Below are 25,354 nucleotides of genomic sequence, written 5' to 3' on the forward strand. Positions count from 1 at the left end.
AGCTTGCAGTTTGGCTGAAGTGTCAATTGGACTAGTTTCGCCTCCGACATGTTGAACCGTTGAAGCAGCTTTGTCACGTACTTCTCCTATGATAACCACACCAGCCTCTTCGACTGGTCCCGGATGATGTGCATTCCCAATATCTGTCTTGCGGGACCCAAGTCTTTTATTGAGAAGGTCCGGTTCAGACCCTTCTTCAGCATCCGAATCTTGCCTTGGTCTCCTCCGACAATCAACATATCATCCACATATAGGAGGAGTATAAGGAAATCTCCTCCGTCAAATTTCTTCACAAACACGGAGTGATGGCCTTGTGTTTTGTGGTACCCTTGGTTAGTCATAAAGGAATCAAACTTCCGGTACCATTGTTGGGGGCCTTGATTCAGTCCGTATAGGCTCTTCTTTAGCCGGCACACCAGGTGCTCCTTCCCTTTCTTGTCAAATCCTTCCGGCTGATGCATATAGATTTCTTCTTCGAGGTCGCCATGTAGGAATGCCGTCTTGACGTCCAGTTGCTCTACCTCAAGGTCCATGCTTACCGCTATTCTCAATACCGTCCGAATCCATGTCATCTTTACTACTAGGGTAAAGATGTCATCGAAATCTAGTCCTTTCTTCTGTTGAAAGCCTTGTACCACGATTCGGGCCTTATACCTTGGTGGATTTTCGGCATCTCCCGGTTTGGGTTTGTACACCCACTTGTTCCGTAGTGCTCTCTTCCCTTTCGGTAACTCCGTCAGTTCATATGTGTGGTTCTCATGAAGGGAATCCATCTCATCGTGCATGGCACTCAACCACTTGCAGTTGTGGTTGTCTCGTTTTGCCTCTTCTAAGCTTTCCGGCTCCCCCTCATCGGTTAGCAACACATGCTCTGCATCTGGAAATCTCCGCGGGGCGCTTCTCCCTCGGAGAGGATATCTCCGTTCATGGTTTCTACCTACTGGTTCCTCCATTTGTTCCTCATCCTCATCAGATTCGGGATCTTGTCCGGTTCCAGTGTCTTCTTCTTCTTCTTCTTCTTCTTCGGTCGGTTCCGTCTTTTGTCCTAATTCGGCTGGTTTGTCGAGTGTCACCCGGTTACTGACTAACATCCAGTTTTCAACCGGGTATATCCTTGTGTCCTCAAACTGGTTTTCAATGGTGAGACCCAGAGCTTCCGGCTGTAGTCATCTATGAACGTCACGAAGTACTACGATCCAACAGGTGACTTCATGTCCACTTGCCACACATCGGTATGCACCAACTCCAGTGGTGCATTCCGTCTGATTGGTGGTCTTGACCGGAAGGAAGTTTGGTTTTTCTTGTCGGACAAGAAATTGATGCACTTCTCAAGTTGCATGTCCTTCATCAGAATGAGGTTATCTTTGGCATGCCTCTTCATCCCCTTCTCACTCATGTGACATAGTCTTTTGTGCCAGAGCTCACCGGCAATATCAGATGTGTTGAGTGACAAGCTCAACATTGAGTGCGTAATATGGTGCGTAACCCAGTGCGTAGACTGGATGCGTAAAATAGTACGCATAACGTGGCCTTATCGGTGCGTAAACCGGAAGGCCGTTAGTATGGTATTCCTTGTAAGGAATAATTTTGGGATTTAGTGTAGCAGGCTCATTTATGAGCATTCAAGTACTGTCAATACTTGTGTCAGCTCGATAGTCAGGGCTTGTATCAAAGGTGCTCACTAAGCACGGTGTATGTACAAAGCATTATTTTTTGAATTGGAGTTTCTGTTATCTGCTCACTCTGTCTCTCCCCCTCCATATCGATCTCTGCGTTTTCTGTGTTTTACCGAACTGTATACTCTATGTTTATGCACACGCTTCCGCACAATGTATTCCTTTACTTTACATGGTATCAGAGCACGAGGGTTGAGAACCTCTACAACCGACAATAAAAGTTTGTGACGAAACAGAGTTGAAGTTGTTCGCGTTCGGAAAAGAAAAAGACAAGAATATGGATAGAGGAATGGGAAGCTCACTTCCGACTGAAAAGCTTGACAGAAGCAACTACGCGTTTTGGTCTTACAAGATGCACCAGTACTTGCTCGGCCATGGCTATTGGAGTTGTGTCAAAGGAGCAAACGATGTGGCACTCGACTCGACACACAAGGACTATCCGGCTTGGGAACAAGCGGCAAGCAGAGTGTCGTATTTCTTTGTGTCCTGTGTGAGCGATCAACTTTTGAGCTATATTCGGGATGCCAAGATGGCAAAGGACGCGTGGGCAAATCTCAAAAGGATTTTCGCCTACAGCACAACGGCCAGGAAGTTGCAGCTCAGACAGGAGCTCAGCAATGTACGACAAAGAGATATGTTGGTGGCTGATTACACCACCAAGATCAAAGAAATCTATGACTCTCTCGCCTCCGTCAATGTGATCGTCGAGGAAGATGAAATGGTGCAAGTTTGTCTTGGGGGCTTGGCGTCAAAGTTCGGACCTTTCCGAATGGCAGTTTGCACGAGGGAGATTACACCTTCGTTTTTGAGCTTCAATCAATGTTGCTCGTAGAAGAAAACCACGCGGGTGACCTGACAAGTGCGCACGCCAATGGCAAGATGCTTTTCATGGAGGATGATAGGCTCCGTGGTCGTGGTGGACAAGGTGGATCGACGCGCAATGGAGGCATCCGAAAAGAGCAGAATGTATGGCATAATCGACATGCCGGAAGCAATTCCGAACCCTCCGCAAGCAGGGGGAGTCATGGCAGCGCCGGAAGACGGCAAGAGAAGACCGTGCCGGATTGCTGGTACTATGGAAAGAAAGGCCACAAGGAGAGCGAGTGCTGGAAAAATTAAGCGGACTCGGACAAAGCCGGATCGAACCGAAGAGACGTAGAGAGGCGTCAGAGATCACACTATGCAGAAGGCTCTAAACGAGCCGGAAATGGAGTGGGCCCTGCCTTCGTAATGAAGCATAAAGCCAACTCTATGGCCGTGAACACCTCGAAAGCAAGCGAGGTGTGGTATGTTGATTCCGGAGCATCAAATCATATGACGAGTCACGAGGAATGGTTCTCGTACTTGGAGAAACCAGAATCACAAGGAGTGGTCGAAAAGGGAGATGACACCCCGCATACCATCGAACATGTCGGCGAAGTTCCCCTCAGCCACGTCGGGCAGAGAGAGAAGCTAATGAACATGTTCCATGTTCCGTCGATAACAAAGAACCTTGTGTTGGTCGGACATATCGTAGACCTAGGTATGCAAGTTTGATTCACGCATCTCGGCTGCTTCATAGAAGAGGAAGGCAAAGTAATCGCGCAAGGGCGCCATGAAGGGAGGATGTTTATCCTCAACACTAATCAAGCCAGAACCGCGTTGTACGCGAAAGGAAAAAGGTCGAATCGGATATCGACCTATAGCACAAGCGGTTCGGCCACGTAAATCTCCCACGGCTTCGTGAAATGCAGACGAAGAACATCGTTTTCGGGTTGCCGAAATTTCGTGGCCGGAATGGCCAAGTCTGCAAAGCCTATCAGATGGGAAAACAACACCGACTTCCATTCCCCAATGAGCGTAATCGTAGTCGAAGTCCGCTGGATTTGATCCATTCGGATATGTGGGGTCCGGCACAGAACGTGAGTCTTGGTGGAAGCCGTTACTTTGTAACCTTCATCGATGATTTCACTCGGCACACGTAGGCATGTATGATTGAGAAGAAGAGCGAAGTGTTCGCATGTTTTCTGAAGGTGAAGAGTCTTACGAGAAGGGAAACGGGGTGTAAGATCAAATGCCTACGGTCCGATGGTGGGAAGGAATACTTGTCCGACCAGTTCACATGTTATCTACAGAAGGAGGGAATTCGATGCGAATTCTCGTGTAGATACACGCCGCAGCAGAACGGCGTGGCCGAGTGGAAGAATCGGACAATTGAAGAAGCAGCCAGGGCAATGCTTGAAGAGAAGCATATGCCAAAATTCTATTGGGCTAAAGCCGTAAAGAAGGCCGTCTACCTGCAGAATCAGACTTTTGCTTATGGAGGAGTGTCGCCACATGAGTTGTACTTTGGGAAGAAGCTAAATTTGGCACACTTGAGGATTTTCGGCAGCATCGCGTATGTGCACGTGCCGAAGGAGAAATGGAGGAAGCTAGACGCGAAAGCCGAGAAGTGTATCTTGGTCGGCTATTCGGACGAGCAGAAGGGTTATAAGTGTTATAACCCATGTACCAAACAAGTGCGTGTGAGCCGCAACGTTGTGTTTGACGAGTCCACGTCCTGGTACTTGCCTCCGACTCCGGACCTCATCTCCAATCCGATTTTTGAAGAAGAAATCAGCGAGGCTGGAATGCCTCTGCACGATGAAGAAATCAGAGGTCTGAGAGAGAGTCCGATCTCATTTCGGCTAAGCGGGCCGGATGAGGTGTTGGGCCAAGATGACCACCTAGATGATGAGACGGTGAGTAGTGGAGACTTGTTCGTGATGTCCTCGCGTAAAGAACCAAGGACACGGTTTACGCGCAAGAAGAAGGGGAAGAAGAAGACGTCGGAATACGATTTCGGTAGTGCCGAGTCAGTTCCAAGCGAATCTGACCTCGAGACAGTCGAGAAGGAACCTCCACGGAAGAGGTCGAAATCGACCGAAAAGGTCACGAAATCGTGTAATCACGAATTTCGCCGATCTACCTGCTAGAAGAGGTACGAATATAATGAGTACATGGCGCACCATTATGCATACATGATGCGAGTGGCGGAAGTGTGTAGGCCGGAGAGGTACGCAAGTTGGCGTGCCGCAATGGAGGAAGAGATGCGCGCCTTAACGCAGAACGAGACATGGGACTTGGTTGATGCACCGAAAGTGTGAAGCCGATTGGCTGCTGGTGGGTGTATAAAGTGAAACACAACACGAATGGCTCCATCAACCGCTACAAGCCCCGTTTAGTAGCAAAAGGCTATGCGCAGAAGCATGGCGTGGACTATGATGAGACCTTTGCGCCTGTCGCGAAGATGACTACCATGCGAGTCCTACTAGCCGTAGCCGCGGCAAAAGGGATGACATTTACATAAGATGGATGTAAGGAATGCGTTCCTACAAGGTGATCTTGAGGAGCAAGTGTACATGGTACAACCCCTCGGATTTGCTCTAATACCAGATTGACGAGAATAATGCGGAATATTGCTCGGCCACAACCGAGTCTTGAACACTTCTCTGAGAATGTAACACAGAAATGGGAAGTGGAGAGTACACAAAGGAAATATACATGATGTTTATGTGGAAAACCCTAAATGCGAAAAACCACGGGAATCCACAGACTCTAACTATCACTATAGGAGAAAGGTACAATCAAAGCCTTGGAGGCAACGACCTCGAGCTCTGTATCTTCGCCAACCGGTGGTTACAACAGAGTGTCACTTTGTATCTCACTCTCTCTCTATATATATATATTACAATATGAAAATAACAATAACTTTATCAAAGTGATTGCCCTAAGTCCTATTTATACTTATATGAACTTAGGGCGATTTACAAATATAGCCTCAATAGGCTTACTTAAGACATATTTACAGATATGTCTTCTCTTCCGGTTCTCACCGGGTCTCCTCCGGTTTCCGGATCTCTTCCAGTTCTCACCGGGTCCTCTGAGAGAGGTCTCGACAAAGGTTGCAAACCACGCTTGCGCTGGCCCTGAGAGAAGGGTGCCAACGAGGCCAAACCGAGAAAAGTCGTTAGCATACCGTTGGGTTTGTAAATGGATGATAAACCGAATTTGATTGATGAAGCTGCGAATATACTCCCTCGTGTCTTGAATTTGTCGGGTAGGCTAACGGTTGGTTCAAGGACATATGGATGGGAAGAGGAAGTGGTTGGGCTAGGTGCCAAGGGTGATTGTGGCTCGGCGGGTGGTGGGTTTCTTGATGTGATTGATTAAAGCTCTCGTAATGATTCCCGAAGGATTTCATTTTCGAGTTGAAGTAGTTGCAAGGCTACCATTACTTGGTTTAGGTTGTCGACGGAGTCGGACTTGGTAGCAAGAAGAGGAAGGTGAACAAACTGTGAAGTACGAGTATAATAGAGTAGAACCGAGATGAGACTAAGAACTAGGAGAGAGAAAAAGAGAAAGAACTTCACTTATGATTCCTTAACTAGTGTTGTTCACCTTGATTACAATCAAGGTGCACCTGAGTATTTATACAAGAAGGTAGAGATATGTATGCTAACTAGGAAAAGAGAATGCATGAAGATCCATGCAAGCTAGGAATAGAGAATGCATGTATGTAAGCTAGGAAAAGATAATGCATGTAAGCAAGCTAGGAATAGAGAATGCATGCAAGGTAGGACCTTACCATGTTCAATCTACCATACATGATGTTGGATTTCAATACAAAGATGCATAGATGGATGTAGCTTAGTTGGTAGGGTTGCCCAATGGAGACCAAAAGGTCTTGGGTTCAATCCTTACCTTCCACCGTGGTGTGACATATATTTATGACACTTGAAATGGGGGTAGGATTTTTTCGGGCCGTTCCTGCCGCCGGCAATGTGTACCGGGAACAAGTACATTATCGTAGCCATGGATTATTGTACAAAGTGGGTGGAAGCGAAGGAGCTCCATGACAACACCGCGGCATCCACGACGAAGTTCTTGTATAAGTACATCTGGTGCCGGTATGGTTGTCTGATCGAGCTCATAGGTGACCAAGGTAGACACTTCATGGGACAAGTAGTGGAGGCTCTGACGACATTCTACATAGTGGTTCATAAGAGAAGCATGGCATACTACCCACAAGCGAACAAACTAGTAGAATAGACAAACAAAACGTTTTAGAATATCCTACAGAAGAATCTGAACGAGAACCGGAAGGACTAGGATACGAAACGAGCATCCGGTTAACACCGCTTCGACTAGCATTCGGATTGGAAGTGGTAATACCAATAGAGTTCCAGATACCCAGTCTGAGGATATAGGTATGGGAACAATTGAGTGAGAAAGAATCGGAATGGATCTGGTTGGAAATGTTGTGTGAACTAGAAGAACACAACTTGATGCAATTGGAGTTGGAGTAGCATCGGCGGAAAGCTTTTGTGGACCGACACCGGAAGGGGAACGAGAAGGAATTCGGAATCAGGAAACCGGTGTTGGTATTTCAGACCCGGATGGGAAGCATGCCGGGGATGCTCAGGTTCCGGTGGACCGGACCATACTGGATAACGCAAGAGTTTAAAGGATCATATCAGCTCGAAACATTGGCCGAAGAGATACTTGAGAAATGGGTAAACGGATTCCGGCTTAAACCTTTGCACAGGACCGATGCCGGGAAACCCATTTAGGGAACCAGAGGAGCACAACGAACAAGCAACCGAAGAGGAGGTTACCGGCACATCCCTGAGGATACTGGAGCCGGTAAACCGGAAAGTGTCGGATGACTCAATGGCACTCGGTACGGGAGGATAGTTATGTCATACCCAAAGGAAAAAAAAAACATAATATTATAAATGTAATCATAACAATGTTAGTACGATGGGGAAAAAATAAAAAAAGATATTCAAAATATTGAATGGTCATATTTGTTGAAAATCAAGCTCAACCTAGCCTAGTGTGTGAACACGCTATTGAGAGTGTATGAACACTCAAAGGTCAAAAGTCACACCACTACTCTTTACACATTAACTATGAGACATAACTAATGAGTTTCCACATTCCCCATGACTCATGAGTTTCGGTAGTTAATGAAGAGAGAGAGTGACTATATAAAGCACTCTCCTCCTACTTTGTAATATGTTGGTTAATCTCCTTTGTAATATACAACCTTCTTGAGTATTTTCTATTGTCTACTCTATTGATCTTGTTTCTCTCTCTCTCTCTCGATCTAGACCATCCACGTGTGTTGTGCTCTACGCCGATGTTCAAGAAGAACCGGCTCATCGCTATCGTAGTGTGGCTACATAACTCGTATTCAAGAGATAGAAGAAGGAAGAAATCTACATCGAACACTGTTGAGATACAAGCTCAACATTGGCCGGATTGGCTGTGCAAACCGAGAACCGGATCGGTTGGGACCGATCGGTTAGGCCGGACCGGTGCTTAAAATGGATACGCAAACCGGTGCGTAACGAGAGGCCGTATCGGTGTGTAAACCGAAAGGCCGTTAGAGAGATATAGCTCGTAAGGAATAGTTTTGGGAGTAAGTGTCGAGGCTCATTTATGAGCAGTCAAGTACTGTCAGTACTTGTGTCAGCCCATTGTCAGGACTTGTATAAAAGGTGCTCACTGAGCACGATGTAAGTACAAAGTTAGTATTTTTTGAATTGAATTTCTTGTGTGTTCTCTCTCTGACTCTCCCGCGTACTGTGCATACTCAAGCTCTCCATTAAACCTACGTATTTTCTATGTATTTGGTTTTCTATTGCTTCCGCACATAATCTTTTACATGGTATCAGAGCGTGAGGGTTGAGAACCTCTGCAGCCGACATAGCTTGAAAGAAAAACGAACCAAGAAGAACAGGCAAAACCGATGGATAGAGGTATGGCTAGCTCGCTTCCAACAGAGAAGCTCGACATAAACAACTACGCGTCTTGGTCTTACAAGATGTACCACTACCTGCTCGGACACGGTCATTGGAGCTATGTCGATGGAGCAAATGACACAACACCCGATTCGACACACAAAGACTTCCCGGCTTGGGAACAATCGGCAAGCAGAGTATTGTACTGCTTCGCGTCTTGTGTGGGTGAACAGCTCCTGAGCTATATTCGGGATGCGAAAACGCCAAAGAATGCTAAGGGAAATCCGAAGAAGATCTTCGCCGCAAGCACCACAACCAGGAATCTTCAACTCCAACAGGAGTTGAGCAATTTACAACAACGCGACTTGTCGGTGGCTAATTACACCACGAAGATCAAAGATATATGTGATTCTCTAGCCTCTATCGATGTGAACGTCGAGGAAGGTGAGATGGTGCAAATCTGTCTCGGGGGGCTGGCATCGAAGTTCGGAGCGTTCTGAATTGCTGTGTGTACATGGGACGAGGTGAATCGGTGCGCAATGGAGGCGACTAATGGGATGGAGGTGTGGTTTGTCGACTCAGGCGCGTCAAACCACATGATGTGCCACAAGGAGTGGTTCTCGTACTTGGAAAAACCGATGCAACCGGGAGTAGTCGCAACCGGAGACGACACTCCGCATCCGATCGCAAATGTTGATGAAGTTCCCTTGAGCCATGTTGGGGAGAAAGGGAAACTTATGAACGTGCTACACGTCCCAACAATCACGAAGAATCTAGTGTCGGTAGGACATATCGTCTACCAGGGGATGCAAGTCCGGTTCACACATCTTGGCTGCTTCATCGAGGAAGAAGGTCGAGTTATTGCGCAAGGGCGCAGAGACGGGAGGATGTTTATCCTCGACTCTAGTGACGGTGGCACCGCGATATTCGCAAAAGGACAAAAAGTTGAGTCGGATATCGACTTATGGCACAAGCGGGTGGGCCACGTCAACTATCAACGGCTTCAGGACCTGCAATTGAAACAGGTGGTGTTCGGATTGCCCAAATTCAATGGCCGGAAGGCACAAATTTGTGAAGCCTACGAGCTAGGGAAGCAACACCGACTCCCCTTCCCTAACAAGCGTCACCAGAGCTGAAACAAGCTCGACTTGATACATTCCGATGTATGGGGGCCAGCACAGAACGTTAGTCTTGGTGGGAGTCGATATTTCGTCTCCTTCATCGACGACTATACGGGGTACACGTGGATCTACCTTATTGAGAAGAAGAGTGGAGTCTTCGACTGTTTCCGGGACCTTAAAGGGTTCATGGAAACGGAAACAGGACGAAAGATCAAGTGCCTGCGATCGGATGGCGGAAAAGAATACTTTTCCGGTCAATTCAACGACTATTTGCAACAGATGGGAATTCGGCGCGAATTCAGTTGTAGATACACGCCGGAGCAAAACGGCGTGGCCGAGAGGAAGAATCGGTCGATTGTGGAAGCGATGCAGGCAATGCTAGAAGAAAAGAGCTTGCCCAAGTTCTATTGGGCCGAGGCGGTACAAACCGTGGTATACATCCAGAATCGGATCGGAGAAAAAGTGTCGACGCATGAGCAGTATTTGCGACACTTGAGAGTTTTCGGTAGCATTGCATATGTGTATGTGCCAAAGGAGACGCAGAAGCCGAGAAGAGTATCTTGGTCGGCTATTTGGACGAGCAGAAGGGTTATAAGTGTTATAACCCACGCACCAAACAAGCGCGTGTGAGCCGCGACGTTGTGTTTGACGAGTCCACGTCCTGGTACTTGCCTCCGACTCCCGACCTCACCTCCAATCCGAGTTCTGATGATGAGGTCAGCGAGGCCGAGATGCCTCCGGATGAGCTTGAAATCGGGACCCGTAAAGAGAGTTCGACTTTGGTTCGCTTAAGCGGACCGGATGGACGACTGAGTCAATTCGACCAGTCCGATGGAGAGGCGGCGAGTAGTGGAGACTCGGCCGTGCATTCCCCGCGCAGGAAGCCGAGGAGATGGCTTACGCCCAAGGAAAAAGGGAAGAAGAAGGTGTTGGATTACGGCATGGATAGGAACGAGTCGGATCGACGCGAGTCCGACTCCGAGGGAAGTGACGACGGGTCTTCGAGACCGAAGTCCGCTAATGAGCAATTACGCCGATCAACCCGCCAGAAGAACCCTGTTGTGCAGTTCGGTTATAATGAGTACATGGCACACCATTACGCGTACATGACGCGAGTGGCGGAAGTACGTGAGCCGGAGAGCTACACAGAAGTGGCCAAGGATGCGAATTGGCGTGCCGCAATGGAGGAAGAGATGCGCGCATTGGCGGAAAATGAAACCTGGGACCTGGTTGACGCACCGAAAGGTGTGAGGCCGATCGGATGTACAAGGTCAAGTACAACATCGACGGCTTGGTCAACCTACACAAGGCCCGGTTAGTAGCGAAAGGCTATGCGCAAAAACACGACATCGATTACGATGAGACGTTTGCACCGGTCACGAAGATGACGACTGTTCGTGTTTTGCTCACGGTAGCTACGGCAAAGGGGTGGCACTTACATCAGATGGATGTAAAGAATGCGTTCCTGCAAGGTAAGCTTGAGGAACAGGTGTACACGGTATAGTCCCCCAAATTTCACTTCAGAATGACCACTTTGGCGGTATGCTGATTGAAGAAGTCCCTTTACGGACTAAAGCAAGCCCCGCGTGCCTGGAACGCGAAGATCACGCATCGACTGCGTCGGATGGGCTTTGCGACGTCAAAATCGGACTCCTCACTGTTCATCCGGGAAGGTCGACTCGGGCCGGTTAGTATTTTACTTTATGTTGATGACTTGGTCATCATCGGCGCCGACCTAGGTGAGATTGACCGCGTGAAGCTCCAGCTCGCGGCATCATTCGACATGAAGGATCTGTGGGACCTTCATTACTTCCTCGGGATCAATGTGATCCGCAACCCCGAAGGCATACTAATCAACCAATGACATTACGTACTGAGTATGCTCTTCAAATTCGGGATGGCAGACTGTAAGTCTGTCTCGATTCCTCTGGATAGAATAGTCAAGCTTCGCCTCGACTCCAGCAAGGTATGCGACCCGACGAGGTTCCGACAGATCGTATGAAGCCTTATATACTTGACCATCACTCGACCAGATCTCAACTACCTGGTTGGGGTGATTAGTCAATTCATGGCATGACCTACCGAGGAGCACCTTCAATCTACGCAACGCGTACTGCGGTATGTAAGCGGGACTAAGGATCGGGGGCTACTATATCGGGCTGATACCGTCTCACAGTTGGTCGGTTACACCGATGCTGATTGGGCCGGAAACATCATCGATCCACGTCCGGTTTCGCGTTCTCTCTCGGGAATGTCGCGATCGCGTGGAGTAGCAAGAAGCAGCTGACAGTTGCGCTGTTCAGCACCGAGGCCGAGTATAGAGGAGCGGCTTTCGCGACATGTGAAGCCATATGGTTGAAGCGGCTACTTAAGGATCTGCAGGTGGAGGTGTCCGATCCAATGACTATCGACTGCGACAACCTCAACACCATCCAGCTCCTCAAGAACCCCGTCTTCCACGCCTGGACTAAGCACATTGAGGTGCACTACCATTTCGTCCGTGAGCGTGTTCTCTCCGGTGAAGTCGAACTTCAATATGTTCCGACGGATCGGCAGACCGCCGACATCTTCACCAAGCCTCTTGGTCTGGACAAGTTGCAACAATTCTCGGGTGCGCTTGGGTTGCATCACCTCGACGTGCCGAACTTGAGGGGGAGAGATGCCCCGAATGACCACGGAAGGGGGAGAGAAAACCGCGACGTTGAGTCGGATGATGAATTGGATTTCGGATTGGCTGAAGAAGCCGAGGGCGGATCCCCGGAAGAGTCTTAAAGCGAACATAAGGGGAGTAGTCGAAAGGAAGAGCCGAAACCAACCAAGCGTGGGCGAGACAACGCTATCAAGGGCGAGAAAACCGAAGACGAGTTGGCAACAATCAACTCGAACGAGAGCGAAAACCGATTGGAGGAAGCTGAGTCGGTTCAGGTGTTTGATTCGGATATGCTGAATCAACTAAGGCTCAAGCGGAAGAGAGGGCTACAGAAGAGGCGCCAACACCGCAACAACAAGGAAGCTGAGAAGGGCCGTGTGAGCAGACAAGCCGACCGAAAGGGTCGAGGCGCGCAGAATCGAACAGGTCGAGTAGCACAAGCAAGCCGTGGAGCCAGGAGGAACCAGAACGTAGATCCGGAAGAGCGGATGGAACCTCAAGTTGAGCTTGAGGGGGAGTGTTGAGATACAAACTCAACATTGTCCGGATCGGCTATTCAAACTGAGAACTTGATTAGTTGGGACCAATCGGTAAGGCCGGACCGGTGTGTAAAACGGATACGCAAACTGGTGCGTAACGAGAGGCCGTATCGTGTTAACTCTTAGGGCCGGACAATGGCCTAACACAGGGTGTCTACGGAAGACACTTCACCAAAGGGTGTTACGGCAACCGGATTAGGCTCAACGCTTACTCCGACTTAATTAAGTTACTAAGCATGATCGTCTTTCATAATCACACGCGTAAGATATAACAATTAAGACAGAACGACAATTAACACAGAGAGATAACAACGCTAAGCTTTCATTAATTAACCGCTATTGATTACATTGTATCCGGGCCTTTAAATAGGTTTCCGGTCTGTATTACAAAACGGTGCCATCCGCACCTGTTTGGGATCGGTCCGGATCCGGAACGGCATACCTATTCCGGTCCGTCCGTCCACACTCATAGCTTAATTAAAACCACATTCCTATTACTTAAATAACTCTCCGTTTCCCACTCTGGACTCCTTTGCCGTCCGGTAACATATCGGTGCGCAAACCGAAAGGCCGTTAGAGAGATATTCCTCATAAGGAATAGTTTTGGGAGTAAGTGTCGAGGTTCATTTATGAGCAGTCAAGTACTGTTAGTACTTGTGTCAGCGCATTGTTAGGGCTTGTATAAAAGGTGCTCGCTGAGCACGATGTAAGTACAGAGTTAGTATTTTTTGAATTGAATTTCTTGTGTGTTCTCTCTCTGTCTCTCCCGCGTACTGTGCATACTCAAGCTCTCCATTAAACTTGCGTATTTTCTGTGTGTTTGGTTTTCTATTGCTTCCGCACATGATCTTTTACAAACACCATGAATACTGAAATGGGGAGCGCTCTTCCTAGTGAGATGTTGAACCGAAACAACTTCGCATCTTGGGAGTACAAGATGCACCAATACCTTGTCGGTCAAGGTTATTGGAGGTACATCAAAGGAGCACTAGAAAATCGACCCGACCCAAAGGACGACGACTACGCAAGATGGGAGCAAGCGGCAAGTCGAGTAATGTATTGCTTGGAGACATTAGTTCATGAACACATGCTCGACTATATTCGAGAAGCCAAGATGTCAAAGGAAGCATGGGAGAATCTACGAAATATTTTCACCACCAACACAACTGTAAGAAAACTTCAACTCCGCCAAGAGTTGAACAACATCCAACAAAGGGATATGTCCATCATGAGCTATACCTTGAAGATCAAGGAGCTTTGTGACTCGCTCGGCTCGATAAGTGTCAATGTGGACAATGATGAGATGGTGCAAATAAGCCTCGGTGGCCTTGCACCACGGTTCGGTGTGATGAGAATTGCCGTCCTAACAAGGAGAATCCTCCCTCTTTCTTCGATCTTCAATCCATGTTATTGATTGAAGAAAATCATGTTCTAACAAGGAGCAACACCTCGGAAGGCCACATGATCTACACACATTCGAATGGAGGAAGAGGCCGATTCGGCCAAGGACGAGGTGGACGAGTTCCGACTTACGACAACAACTCCCAATTTCGGCAACAAGACGGAAGCCATTGAGGAACCTTCGGAAGAAGGGGGAGATTCCATCCTGGTTCGAGCCAACAAACCTCGATCGAATGTGAATATTGCGGAAAAATTGGGCACAATAAAGAAGAGTGCCGAAAGCAAGCCGACAACTCACAAATTACGCCGCCAACTCTGACTATGAAGACCATGGCGGAATGTTCGTGATGAGACATAAAGCAAATTCTATGTCAGTCTCTACTTCAACTATACCTCCAATCCAGAAGATGTATGGTTCGTCAACTCCGGTGCCTTGAACCATATGACGTCCCTTCAAGAATGGTTCTAAGACTTACGAGAGTCGGACTGACCCGGTTATGTCGAGACCGGAGATGACACCACTCATCTGATTCGGCATGTCGGCACTGTCCCATTCGGGAAAGACGACAAACAAACTTGCATAAAAAATGTCTTACATGTACCCACCATATTGAAGAATTTGGTCTCGGTCGGCCAAATTGTGGAGCAAGGGATGCAAGTTTGATTCAACCAAGGTGGTTGCTTCATCAAGAAGGAAGGCCGACTACTTGCTCGTGGTCGAAGGGAAGGCCGAATGTTTATCCTCGAAGCGAATGAGATAAAATCAGCCATGTTTGCAAAAGACCTCAAATCCGACACCGACATAGAGCTATGGCATTAAAGAATTGGCCATATCAATCTCAACAAACTCAACAAACTCAAGGTGATGCAATCGAAAGGAGTCGTCATCGGGCTCCCGACCTTCAAAGAGAAAGAGATTGAAGGGGTATGTGAAGATTGCCAATTCGGCAAGCAACATCGGCATCCGTTCGCGAAAGATTGGAACATGAGCAAAGGCCTATTGAATGTAGTCCACTCGGATGTGTGGGGACCGGCACAGACGGCCACAGTCGGAGGATGTCAGTACTATGTTACCTTCATCAACGTCTTCTCTAGATACACATGGATCTTCCCATGAGGATGAAGAGCGAAGTGTTTACACACTTCCAAATATTCAAAAGTGAAGTCAAGAAGACAACTAGTTGCCATGTATGATGTCTTCGGTCGGACGGAGGACAGTAATACTTCTCCGATGCGTTCACGACATACCTTCGACAAGAAGGAATTCAGCGAGAATTCACTTGCTGACAAACACCGCAACAAAATGGTGTAGCCAAACGCAAGAATCGGCACATCCTCGAAGTAGCAAGGTCCATGCTAAATGAGAAGCATATGCCCAAGTCATATTGGGTAGAAGCTGCAAATACTGTTGTCTACCTCATGAACTGGTGCACAACATCCAGAGTGTATGAGGTCACCCCGCACGAGAAATACTATGGGAAGAAGCTGGATCTATCCCTTATAAGGATATTCGGCTCTATTGCATATGTGAACATTCCCGATGAGAAGCGACAGAAGCTTGACCCAAAATCAGAGAAGTGCATCCTCGTGGGGTACTCATTTGAGCAAAAGGGGTACAAGTGCTTCAACCCCTCTACTCGGAAGGCTCTTATAAGTCAGGATGTCGTCTCTGACGAATTGACCTTGTGAAACATGATGTACGGAAGCTATATGACACACAGAATACCAACAAGAGGAAACAACAGGTTTAATGGAGATCTTAAGACACGATGTACGCGGGAGAGACAAAGAGAGAAAATAACACACCGAAGAAACTGAATTCAAAATAATGTGTAAAACTTTGTACATAGGATGTGCTTAGAGGACACTTTTATACAAGTCCATACGAACTGACAAAAGTACTGACACATACTTCAATGCTCATAACTGATCTCCTACATTAACTCCCAAATATATTCCCTTGCGGAATATCTATTCAATGGCCTCCCGGTTTCCGCACCGATCTGGCCTCTTGTTGCGCACCGGTTTAGGCACCGGTCCGGCCAATGTTGAGCTTGTATCTCAACACTCTCCCTCAAGCTCAATTGGAGGCTCTTCTGCTCCTTCGCTCTAATTTCTCTTGACTTTATGCCTCACTTGCGCTCCTTGACCCGTTTGATTCCGTGCACCTCGACCCTTACAGCCGACTTGTCTACTCGTGCGGCCTTTTCTAGCTCCCTTGCTATCACAGTGTTGGCGCTTCTTTTTCTAGACCAAGGTGTAAGGAATAGGCCCTTCTATCCACCTTCTTATCTCGGCCACAACCGATTAATCGCGGATCAATGGAGCAGAAAATAGGAAACACACGTAGAAACAAAACGAAGAAACGCGAGTACACAAGGATTAACGTGGAAAACCCTAAACGGGGAAAAACCACGGGAGTACAAGACTCCAAACAACACTATACAGAGAAGTATACAATGACGAGCTCCAAGGCGACGACCTTGAGCTCGCTGTCCTCGCCACAGGCGGCGGAAATACACAGAGGCGTCTACCTCTTTCTCTCTCGCGCTCTCTCTCTTTCTCTCTCTCACGGCTGCTCTCTCTTCACTCCTCTAAAGTGGAAAAACAGAAAAAAAAATGAGAAGCAACAGAAAAACTGTTTGCCCTAAGTCATATTTATACTTATATGACTTTGGGCTATTTACAACTATAGCCTCAGGGGGCTCGTAGCGAACATATTCACGGATATGTCCCTGCATCCGGATCGCTCTCCGGGTACATTCGTCATCCGGCACCGAAGCCGGGGTCTTCGTCATCCGGATCCGAAACCGAAACCGGGCTTGTCGGCATTCATCTCCGATATCCGACCATCCCATCCGAAAGGGACCGAAATCCCAACAAACTCCCCCTTCACTTCGGCATGGGATGTCTTTCCAATCCGATCCTCTTCCGGCATGCTTCCAGCTTGTCGGGTGTGAGCACCTTGGTCAGCATATCCGACCCGTTCTCGTCGGTGTGGATCTTCGTCAGCACGAACTCCTTGTCTTCTATCCTTTCCCGGATCCAGTGATATCTTCGCTGGATGTGCTTCGTCCGGGAGTGATAGGCTGCGTTCTTCGCAAGGTGGATGGCACTCTGACTGTCGCAGTAGAGTCGGTACTCCTCTTGCCGGATACCGAGCTCTCTAATGAAGTCCTTCATCCATATTATTTCCTTGCCGGCTTCAACAGCCGCCATGTACTCCGCCTCCGTGGTTGACAACGCAACCGTCTTCTGCAGCCTCGACTGCCACGAAACAGCTCCCCCTGCATACGTCATCACATACCCTGATGTGGACCGGCTGGTATCTGCATCAGCCGACATATCAGAATCAGTAAAGCCTTCGAGTTCGGGCTTACCGGAGCCGAATCGGAGGCACACGTTTGCCGTGCCCTTCAGGTATCGGAGTATCCACTTGACCGCGTTCCAGTGCTCTTTGCCGGGATTGCTCATGTACCGGCTCACCACTCCGACTGCATATCCTATGTCCGGTCTCGTACACACCATGGCGTACATCAAGCTCCCGACGGCTGAGGCATACGGCACTTCCATCATATCCTCCTTTTCAGCCTTTGTCTTGGGACTTTGCTTGCTGGTCAGCTTGCAGTTTGCAGGGAGGGTCGATCCGACCGGTCTTGCTTCCCACATGTTGAACCGGTGAAGCACCTTCGTCACGTACTTCTCCTGTGACAGCCACAACTGCTTCTTCTTCCTGTCCCGGATGATGTGCATCCCTAGTATTTGCCTCGCCGGACCCAGGTCCTTCATTGAGAAGGTTCGGTGAAGAGCCTTCTTCAGCATCCGTATCTTGACCTGGTCCCGTCCGACGATCAACATGTCGTCCACGTACAGGAGGAGTATTAGGGAGTCTCCTCCTTCGAACTTCTTCACAAACACGCAGTGGTCGGACTGCGTTTTGAGGTACCCTTCGTCGGTCATGAAGGAGTCGAACTTCCGGTACCATTGCCGGGGAGCCTGCTTCAGTCCGTAAAGGCTCTTCTTCAATCGGCATACCAGGTGCTCCTTCCCTTTCTTCTCGAATCCTTCCGGTTGCTGCATGTAGATCTCTTCATCGAGGTCACCGTGAAGGAATGCCGTCTTCACGTCCATCTGTTCTACCTCGAGGTCCATGCTTGCCGCTATGCTCAGCACCGTCCGGATGGAGGTCATCTTCACTACCGGGGCAAATATCTCGTCGAAGTCGACGCCCTTCTTCTGCTGAAACCCCTTCACCACGATCCTGGCTTTGTATCTCGGGGGGTTTCCGGCATCTCCCGGTTTCAGCTTGAACACCCACTTGTTTCGCAGTGCCCGCTTTCCTTTCGGCAACTCCACAAGTTCATATGTGTGGTTCTCATGCAGGGAATCCATCTCGTCCTGCATGGCACTCAACCACCTGCGGCTCTGGGTGTCATGCTTTGCTTCTTCAAAGCTCTCCGGCTCCCCCTCGTCGGTTAGCAACACGTGCTCTGGTTCCGGAAATCTCCGGGGGGCCCTTCTCTCTCTTAGAGGGTATCTCCGTTCCGGAGCTTCGGTAACCGGTTCTTCCGATTCTTCTTCTTCATCCGAATCCATTTCGGGATCGGGGCCGGTTCCGGTATCATTTTCATCTTCTTCGGCCGGTTCTGTTTCTTCACCGTCTTCGGCCGGATCCTCGAGTGTTAACCGGTCCCTTGCCGGTCGGGACTGCTCCTCGTAGAGTTGATCCTCACCGATCGACTTGGAGCTCTTCATCTTCTTCTCCGACTCCCAGTCGGCGAGTGTCTTGTCCTCCATGAAGATGATGTCTCGACTCCTGAATATCTTCTTGTCGACCGGGTCCCATACTCGGTAGCCGAACTCGTCGTCGCCGTAACCGAGGAATATGCATGGCCGGGTCTTAGGATCTAGCTTTCCTCTCCGGTCCTTTGCCACATGCACGTATGCGAGACACCCGAACACCTTCAGATGCCGGTAGGACACTTCCTTACCGGTCCACACTCTCTGCGGCGTGTCTCCGTCCAAAGGAACTGAGGGTGATCTGTTTATCACATATGTCGCCGTCGACATTGCCTCAGCCCAAAACCCCTTGGGTAATTTCGCATGCGCCAGCATACTCCGGACCCGCTCCATTATGGTCCGGTTCATCCTCTCGGCCAGCCCGTTCAGTTCCGGCGTCTTCGGCACAGTAAACTCGAGCCGGATTCCCTTCGAGCGACAGTACTCCTGGAACTGCCCCCGGTATTCCCCTCCGTTATCCGCTCGTATCGCTTTCAGCTTCTTGCCGGATTCTCTTTCCACTCTCGCATGGAGTTCTTTGAAGACGGACAACACTTGGTCCTTTGTCTTCATCGGTGCCGTCCACAGTTTTCGGCTATGATCATCGATGAATGTTACGAAGTACTGGGCTCCGCCATGTGACTTCGTTTCTACCTGACACACGTCAGTGTGCACCAACTCCAATGGTGCGCTACGTCTCGTCGGTGGCCTTGAGTGGAAGGAGGTTCGGTTCTGCTTACCGGCCAGGCAATCGGTGCACTTCTCCAGGTGCACGTGCTTCACTGGGATGAGGTTGTCTTCTGCAAGCCTCTTCATCCCCTTCTCACTCATGTGGCACAGTCTTTTGTGCCACAGCTCACCGGCAGTGTCGGCTGCCACATTCAGCTCTTCCGGACATAACCGGGCATTCATCAGGTACAGTGTGTTGACCTTCCGGGCCCGAACCACTATCAAGCTCCCCTTGCTGAACTTCATGACACCGTTCCGGATGCTACCCGTGTAGCCTTCATCATCTAGCCTCCCGGCCGAAATCAGGTTCAATCGGACCTCCGGAACGTGTCGGACATCTTTCAGCAGCATTTTGCATCCGGTCGGGGTTGTCAACCACACGTCTCCTATGCCGGCAATCCGGCACGTACCTTCATTTCCCATCCGAACACAGCCATGCTCGCCGGCTGTGTAGGATGAGAAGTATCTTCTCTCCGGGGTCAGGTGGAACGATGCTCCGGAATCGACCACCCAGGTCGTCTCATCGCCGGCAACGTTTAGCTCACCTTCTTCGGTGATGAGCATGATTTCTTCCTCACTTGCCGCGAGTGCCGTTGTTCCTTTCCGGTCTTGCCCTCGCCGATCCGAACCTCTCCGGTCCGTGGCTCCCCGGTATGCACCGTTTCTCTCCGGTGACTTCTTCGAGTCGGTGTCGTCGGCTCCGTTGTCTTTTCGGTAATGCCGACAATTCTTTCGGAAGTGCCCCGGCTTCCCACAGTGGAAGCATGTGGGCCTTCCTCTTGACTGCGACCGGGTCCCCGACTTCTCCCGTCTTTGCGGACTCCGGTTCCATTGTCTTCCCCGATCCGATTCGGTAAACAGCATCTTCGGGTCGGAGGCCGGTTCCTTATCTCTCCGACGCGCTTCTTCATTCAGAATACTTGTCTTTACAGTTTGTAAGGACAAGTTATCTTCGGTGCACGAGGTGCTGAGAGTCACCACCAAGTTCTCCCAGCTTTCCGGCAATGTACACATCAGGATGATGGCTTGCATTGCATCCTCCAACGGGAACTTGATCGCCGCAAGCTGGTTCACGAATCCCATGAACGTGCTTACGTGTTCCACCATACTCTCGCCGTCCCGATACTTGAGATTCACAATCTTCCTCATCAGGGAGGTCCGGTTCAACGCATTCTTCCTCTCATAGAGGCCAGACAGCTTCTTCCACATCTCGTATGCGTTGGTGTCGTTCGCCACATGTTGCAGGACGCTTACGTCGACATATTGTCGGATCGTCGCTACGGCTTTCCGGTTCAGGAGCTTCCACTCCGACTCAAGTACCCCCTTCGGTATTTCCGACCTGTCAATCGGTTCGTACAGGTCCCGAACAATCAGAAGATCCTCCATCTTGATCTTCCAGTCGGCGTAATTCTGTGCATTCAGCACCATCATCATCGGCTGCCCGCTGCCGCCGCCTTCCATTTTCTGCAACAGTCGCTCTGATACCAGTTTGTAAGGAATAGGCCCTTCTATCCACCTTCTTATCTCGGCCACAACCGATTAATCGCGGATCAATGGAGCAGAAAATAGGAAACACACGTAGAAACAAAACGAAGAAACGCGAGTACACAAGGATTAACGTGGAAAACCCTAAACGGGGAAAAACCACGGGAGTACAAGACTCCAAACAACACTATACAGAGAAGTATACAATGACGAGCTCCAAGGCGACGACCTTGAGCTCGCTGTCCTCGCCACAGGCGGCGGAAATACACAGAGGCGTCTACCTCTTTCTCTCTCGCGCTCTCTCTCTTTCTCTCTCTCACGGCTGCTCTCTCTTCACTCCTCTAAAGTGGAAAAACAGAAAAAAAAAATGAGGAGCAACAGAAAAACTGTTTGCCCTAAGTCATATTTATACTTATATGACTTTGGGCTATTTACAACTATAGCCTCAGGGGGCTCGTAGCGAACATATTCACGGATATGTCCCTGCATCCGGATCGCTCTCCGGGTACATTCGTCATCCGGCACCGAAGCCGGGGTCTTCGTCATCCGGATCCGAAACCGAAACCGGGCTTGTCGGCATTCATCTCCGATATCCGACCATCCCATCCGAAAGGGACCGAAATCCCAACACAAGGGACTTGGTGAAGATGTCGGCGTTCTTCCGATCTGTTGGAACATACTGAAGATCGACTTCACTCGAGAGGACACGCTCGCGGACAAAGTGGTAGTGCTGCTCAATGTGCTTAGTCCGGGCATGAAAGATGGGGTTCTTTGCAAGTTGGATGCTGCTGAGGTTGTCGCAGTAGATCTTCGTCGGATCGGAGACCTCCACCTGCAGATCCTTAAGTAGCCGCTTCAGCCATATGGCTTCGCATGTTGCGACAACCACTCCTCGATACTCGGCTTCTGTGCTCGACATTGCAACTGTCGGCTGCTTCTTGCTACTCCACGCGATCGCGGCGCTCCCAAGGGAGAATGCGAATCCGGATGTGGATTGGCGATCGTCGGCGTTTCCAGCCCAGTTCGTGTCTGTATAGCCGACTAGCTGTGCGACAGTACTAGTCCGATATAGTAGCCCCGGTCCTTAGTGCCACTGATGTACTTGAGTACACGTTGTGCGCACTAAAGGTGCTCCTCAGTTGGCCGCGCCATGAATTGACTAATCAAGCGGACCAGGTAACTGAGGTCCGGCCGGGTGATAGTCAAGTATATGAGGCTTCCGACAATCTGTCGGAAACTTTTCGGGTCGCCGACCTTTCCAGAGTCAGGGGGAAGCTTCACGGTTCTGTCCAAAGGAGTTGAGACGGACTTACAGTCTGCCATCCCGAACTTGAAGAGCATACTCAACACGTAATGCCATTGGCTGATTAGTATGCCTTCGAGGGTTTGGATCACTTCGATCCCGAGAAAGTAATGAAGGTCCCCCAGGTCCTTCATATCAAATGATGTCGCAAGTTGGAGCTTCACGCGGTCAATTTCACCTAGGTTGACGCCAGCGATGACCAAATCATCAACATAAATTAAAATACTAACCTGCCCATGTCGACCTTGCAGGACGAACAATGAAGAGTTTGATTTGGATGTTGCAAATCCCATCTGCGCAAACGTTGCGTGATCTTCGCGTTCCAGGCACACGGGGCTTGCTTTAGTTCGTAAAGGGACTTCTTTAACCGGCATACCATCGAAGTGTTCGTTCCGGAGTGAAATCTGGGGGGTTGTAACATGTACACTTGTTCCTCAAGCTCGCCTTGCAGGAATGCATTCTTTACATCCATCTGATGTAAGTGCCACCCCTTCGCCGCAGCTACCGCAAGCAAAACACAGATGGCCGTCATGTTCGCGACCGACACAAACGTCTCATCGTAATCAATGTCGTGTTGTTGCGTGTAGCCTTTTGTTATTAACCGGGCCTTGTATCAGTTCACCGAGCCGTCAATGTTGTGCTTGACCTTGTACACACACCTGCATCCAATCGGCTTTACACCCTTGGGGGCGTCAACCAGGTCCCAGGTTTCATTCTCCGCAAGTGCGTTCATCTCTTCCTCCATGGCGGCACGCCAATTCGCGTGCTTTGCCAATTCTACGTAGCTCTCCGGCTCACGCACTTCCGCTACGCATGTCATGTATGCATAGTGATGCGCCATGTACTTGTATCCGAACCGCACAACAGGGTTCTTTTGGCGGGTAGATCGGCGTAATTGCGCATTAGCTGATGTTGAGGCCATTCTGGCCAACGTAGACTTCACTCTTGAATGCCTGTCATCACTCTTCTCGAAGTCGGATTCGTTTCGATTCGACTCTTCCCTATCCGTGCCATACTTTGGCATCTTCTTCTTTCCCATTTCTTTGCGTAAGCCGTCTCTTCGGCTTCTTGCGCGGGGAATGCACGGCCGAGTCTCCACTACTTTCCGGCTCTTCATCTGATTGATCAAACTGATCGAGTTGTTCATTCAGTCCACTTCGCCGCAATGAGATCGGACTCTCTTCAAGAGTTCCGACTTTGCGTTCATCACAAGGCATCTCAGTTTCGCTGACCTCATCTTCAGAACTCGAATTGGAGTTGGGGTCCGGAGTCAAAGGCAATTACGAAGACGCGGACTCATCGAACACAACATCGCGACTTACGCGAGCTTGTTTGGTTCGAGGGTTATAACACTTATAACTCTTCTGTTCGTCCGAGTAGCCGACGAAGATACACTTCTCGGCTTTTGCATCCAGCTTCCTCCACTTCTCCTTCGCCACATGCACATATGCGATGCTACCGAAAACCCTCAAGTTTCGTATATTCGGCTTCATTCCGAAATACAGCTCATGTGCCGACACTTTTTCGCCGATCCGATTCTAGATGTAGATTGCGGTTCGGACCGCTTCGGCCCAATAGAACTTGGGCATGCTCTTTTCTTCCAGCATTGCCCGTGCCGCTTCCACAACCGACCGATTCTTCCTTTCGGCTACGTCATTTTGCTCCGGCGTATACCTACAACTGAATTTGCGTTGAAATCCCATTTGTTGCACATAATTGTTGAATTGGCCGAAAAAGTACTATTTTCTGCCATCCGACCGCAAACACTTGATCGTCCTCCCTGTTTCCCTTTCAACAAGATTTTTGAGGGTCCGGAAACAGTCGAAGACTTCACTCTTCTTTTCGATGAGGTGGATCCATGTGTGCCGGGTGTGTTCGTGGATGAAGGAGATGAAATATTGACTCCTGCCAAGACTCACGTTCTGTGCCAGTCCCCATACATCTGAATGTATCAAGTCAAGCTTATTTCGGCTCCAATTATGCTCGTTGGGGAAAGGAAGTCGGTGTTGCTTCCCTAGCTATCAAGCTTCACAAATTTGGGCCTTTCGACCACTGAATTTTGGCAATCCGAACACAACTTTAGATTATGTACAAGTTTATTTACAATGCACGCACATCTGTGCACGTAGCTATACACACGCCCACATCCCCGTTTCACCTCGTAGCCGGTTTTCCTCATGACATCCGCTTCACATGCAGCCACCGCCACACCCCTGTATTCAGCCTCTGTGCTTGAAAGAGTGAAAAATTGGTTGCTTCTTGCTACTCCAAGAGATGGATCCACTTTCGAGGAAGAAGACGAAACGAGAGGTTGATCGTTGTTCGACTTTGTAGCCGGTGCAGTTGGCATTTGTGTACCCTTTGAGGTGAATTGGCATGGCCGACTTATAGAGAATGCCATAGTTCATCGTTCTACTCACGTATCGTACCACTCTCTTAGCACAATCCGAATGGATATCTCGTGGAGTTTGCATGAATTGGCTAAGGAGGCCGACTAGATAGCTCATGTCGGGTCAAGTGATCGTGAGGTAGATGAGTCTCCTGATCAGTTGTCGATACTGAGTCGGTTCACACTCTGTGGTGCTGGAGCCGGCATCTAGTTTGAGGTTTCAATCGTGAGGGGTTGCAACAGATTTTCACTCGGTTAGCCCGAACTTGTATAACAAGTTCACGATGTAGTGCCATTGAGAGATTATTATTCCGGTTGGAGTCCGGATAACATCAATGCCAAGGAAGTAATGGAGCTCTTTCATGTCCGTCATCTCGAATTTGCTGGAGAGGAGGGACTTGACGTTGTTGATTTCGACTAGATGCTCACCTCCAATGACCAGATCATCCATGTATAGGATGATGACAATCAGGCTTTCGGAATCGCTTCTTACATAGAGAGAATTGTTGGATTTT

The sequence above is a fragment of the Azolla caroliniana genome, unplaced genomic scaffold (genome assembly GCF_043228905.1).
Source record: "Azolla caroliniana isolate FFs.n. ecotype wild unplaced genomic scaffold, voAzoCaro1.0.p SCAF_10, whole genome shotgun sequence".
In the NCBI taxonomy this organism is placed as follows: Eukaryota; Viridiplantae; Streptophyta; class Polypodiopsida; order Salviniales; family Salviniaceae; genus Azolla; species Azolla caroliniana.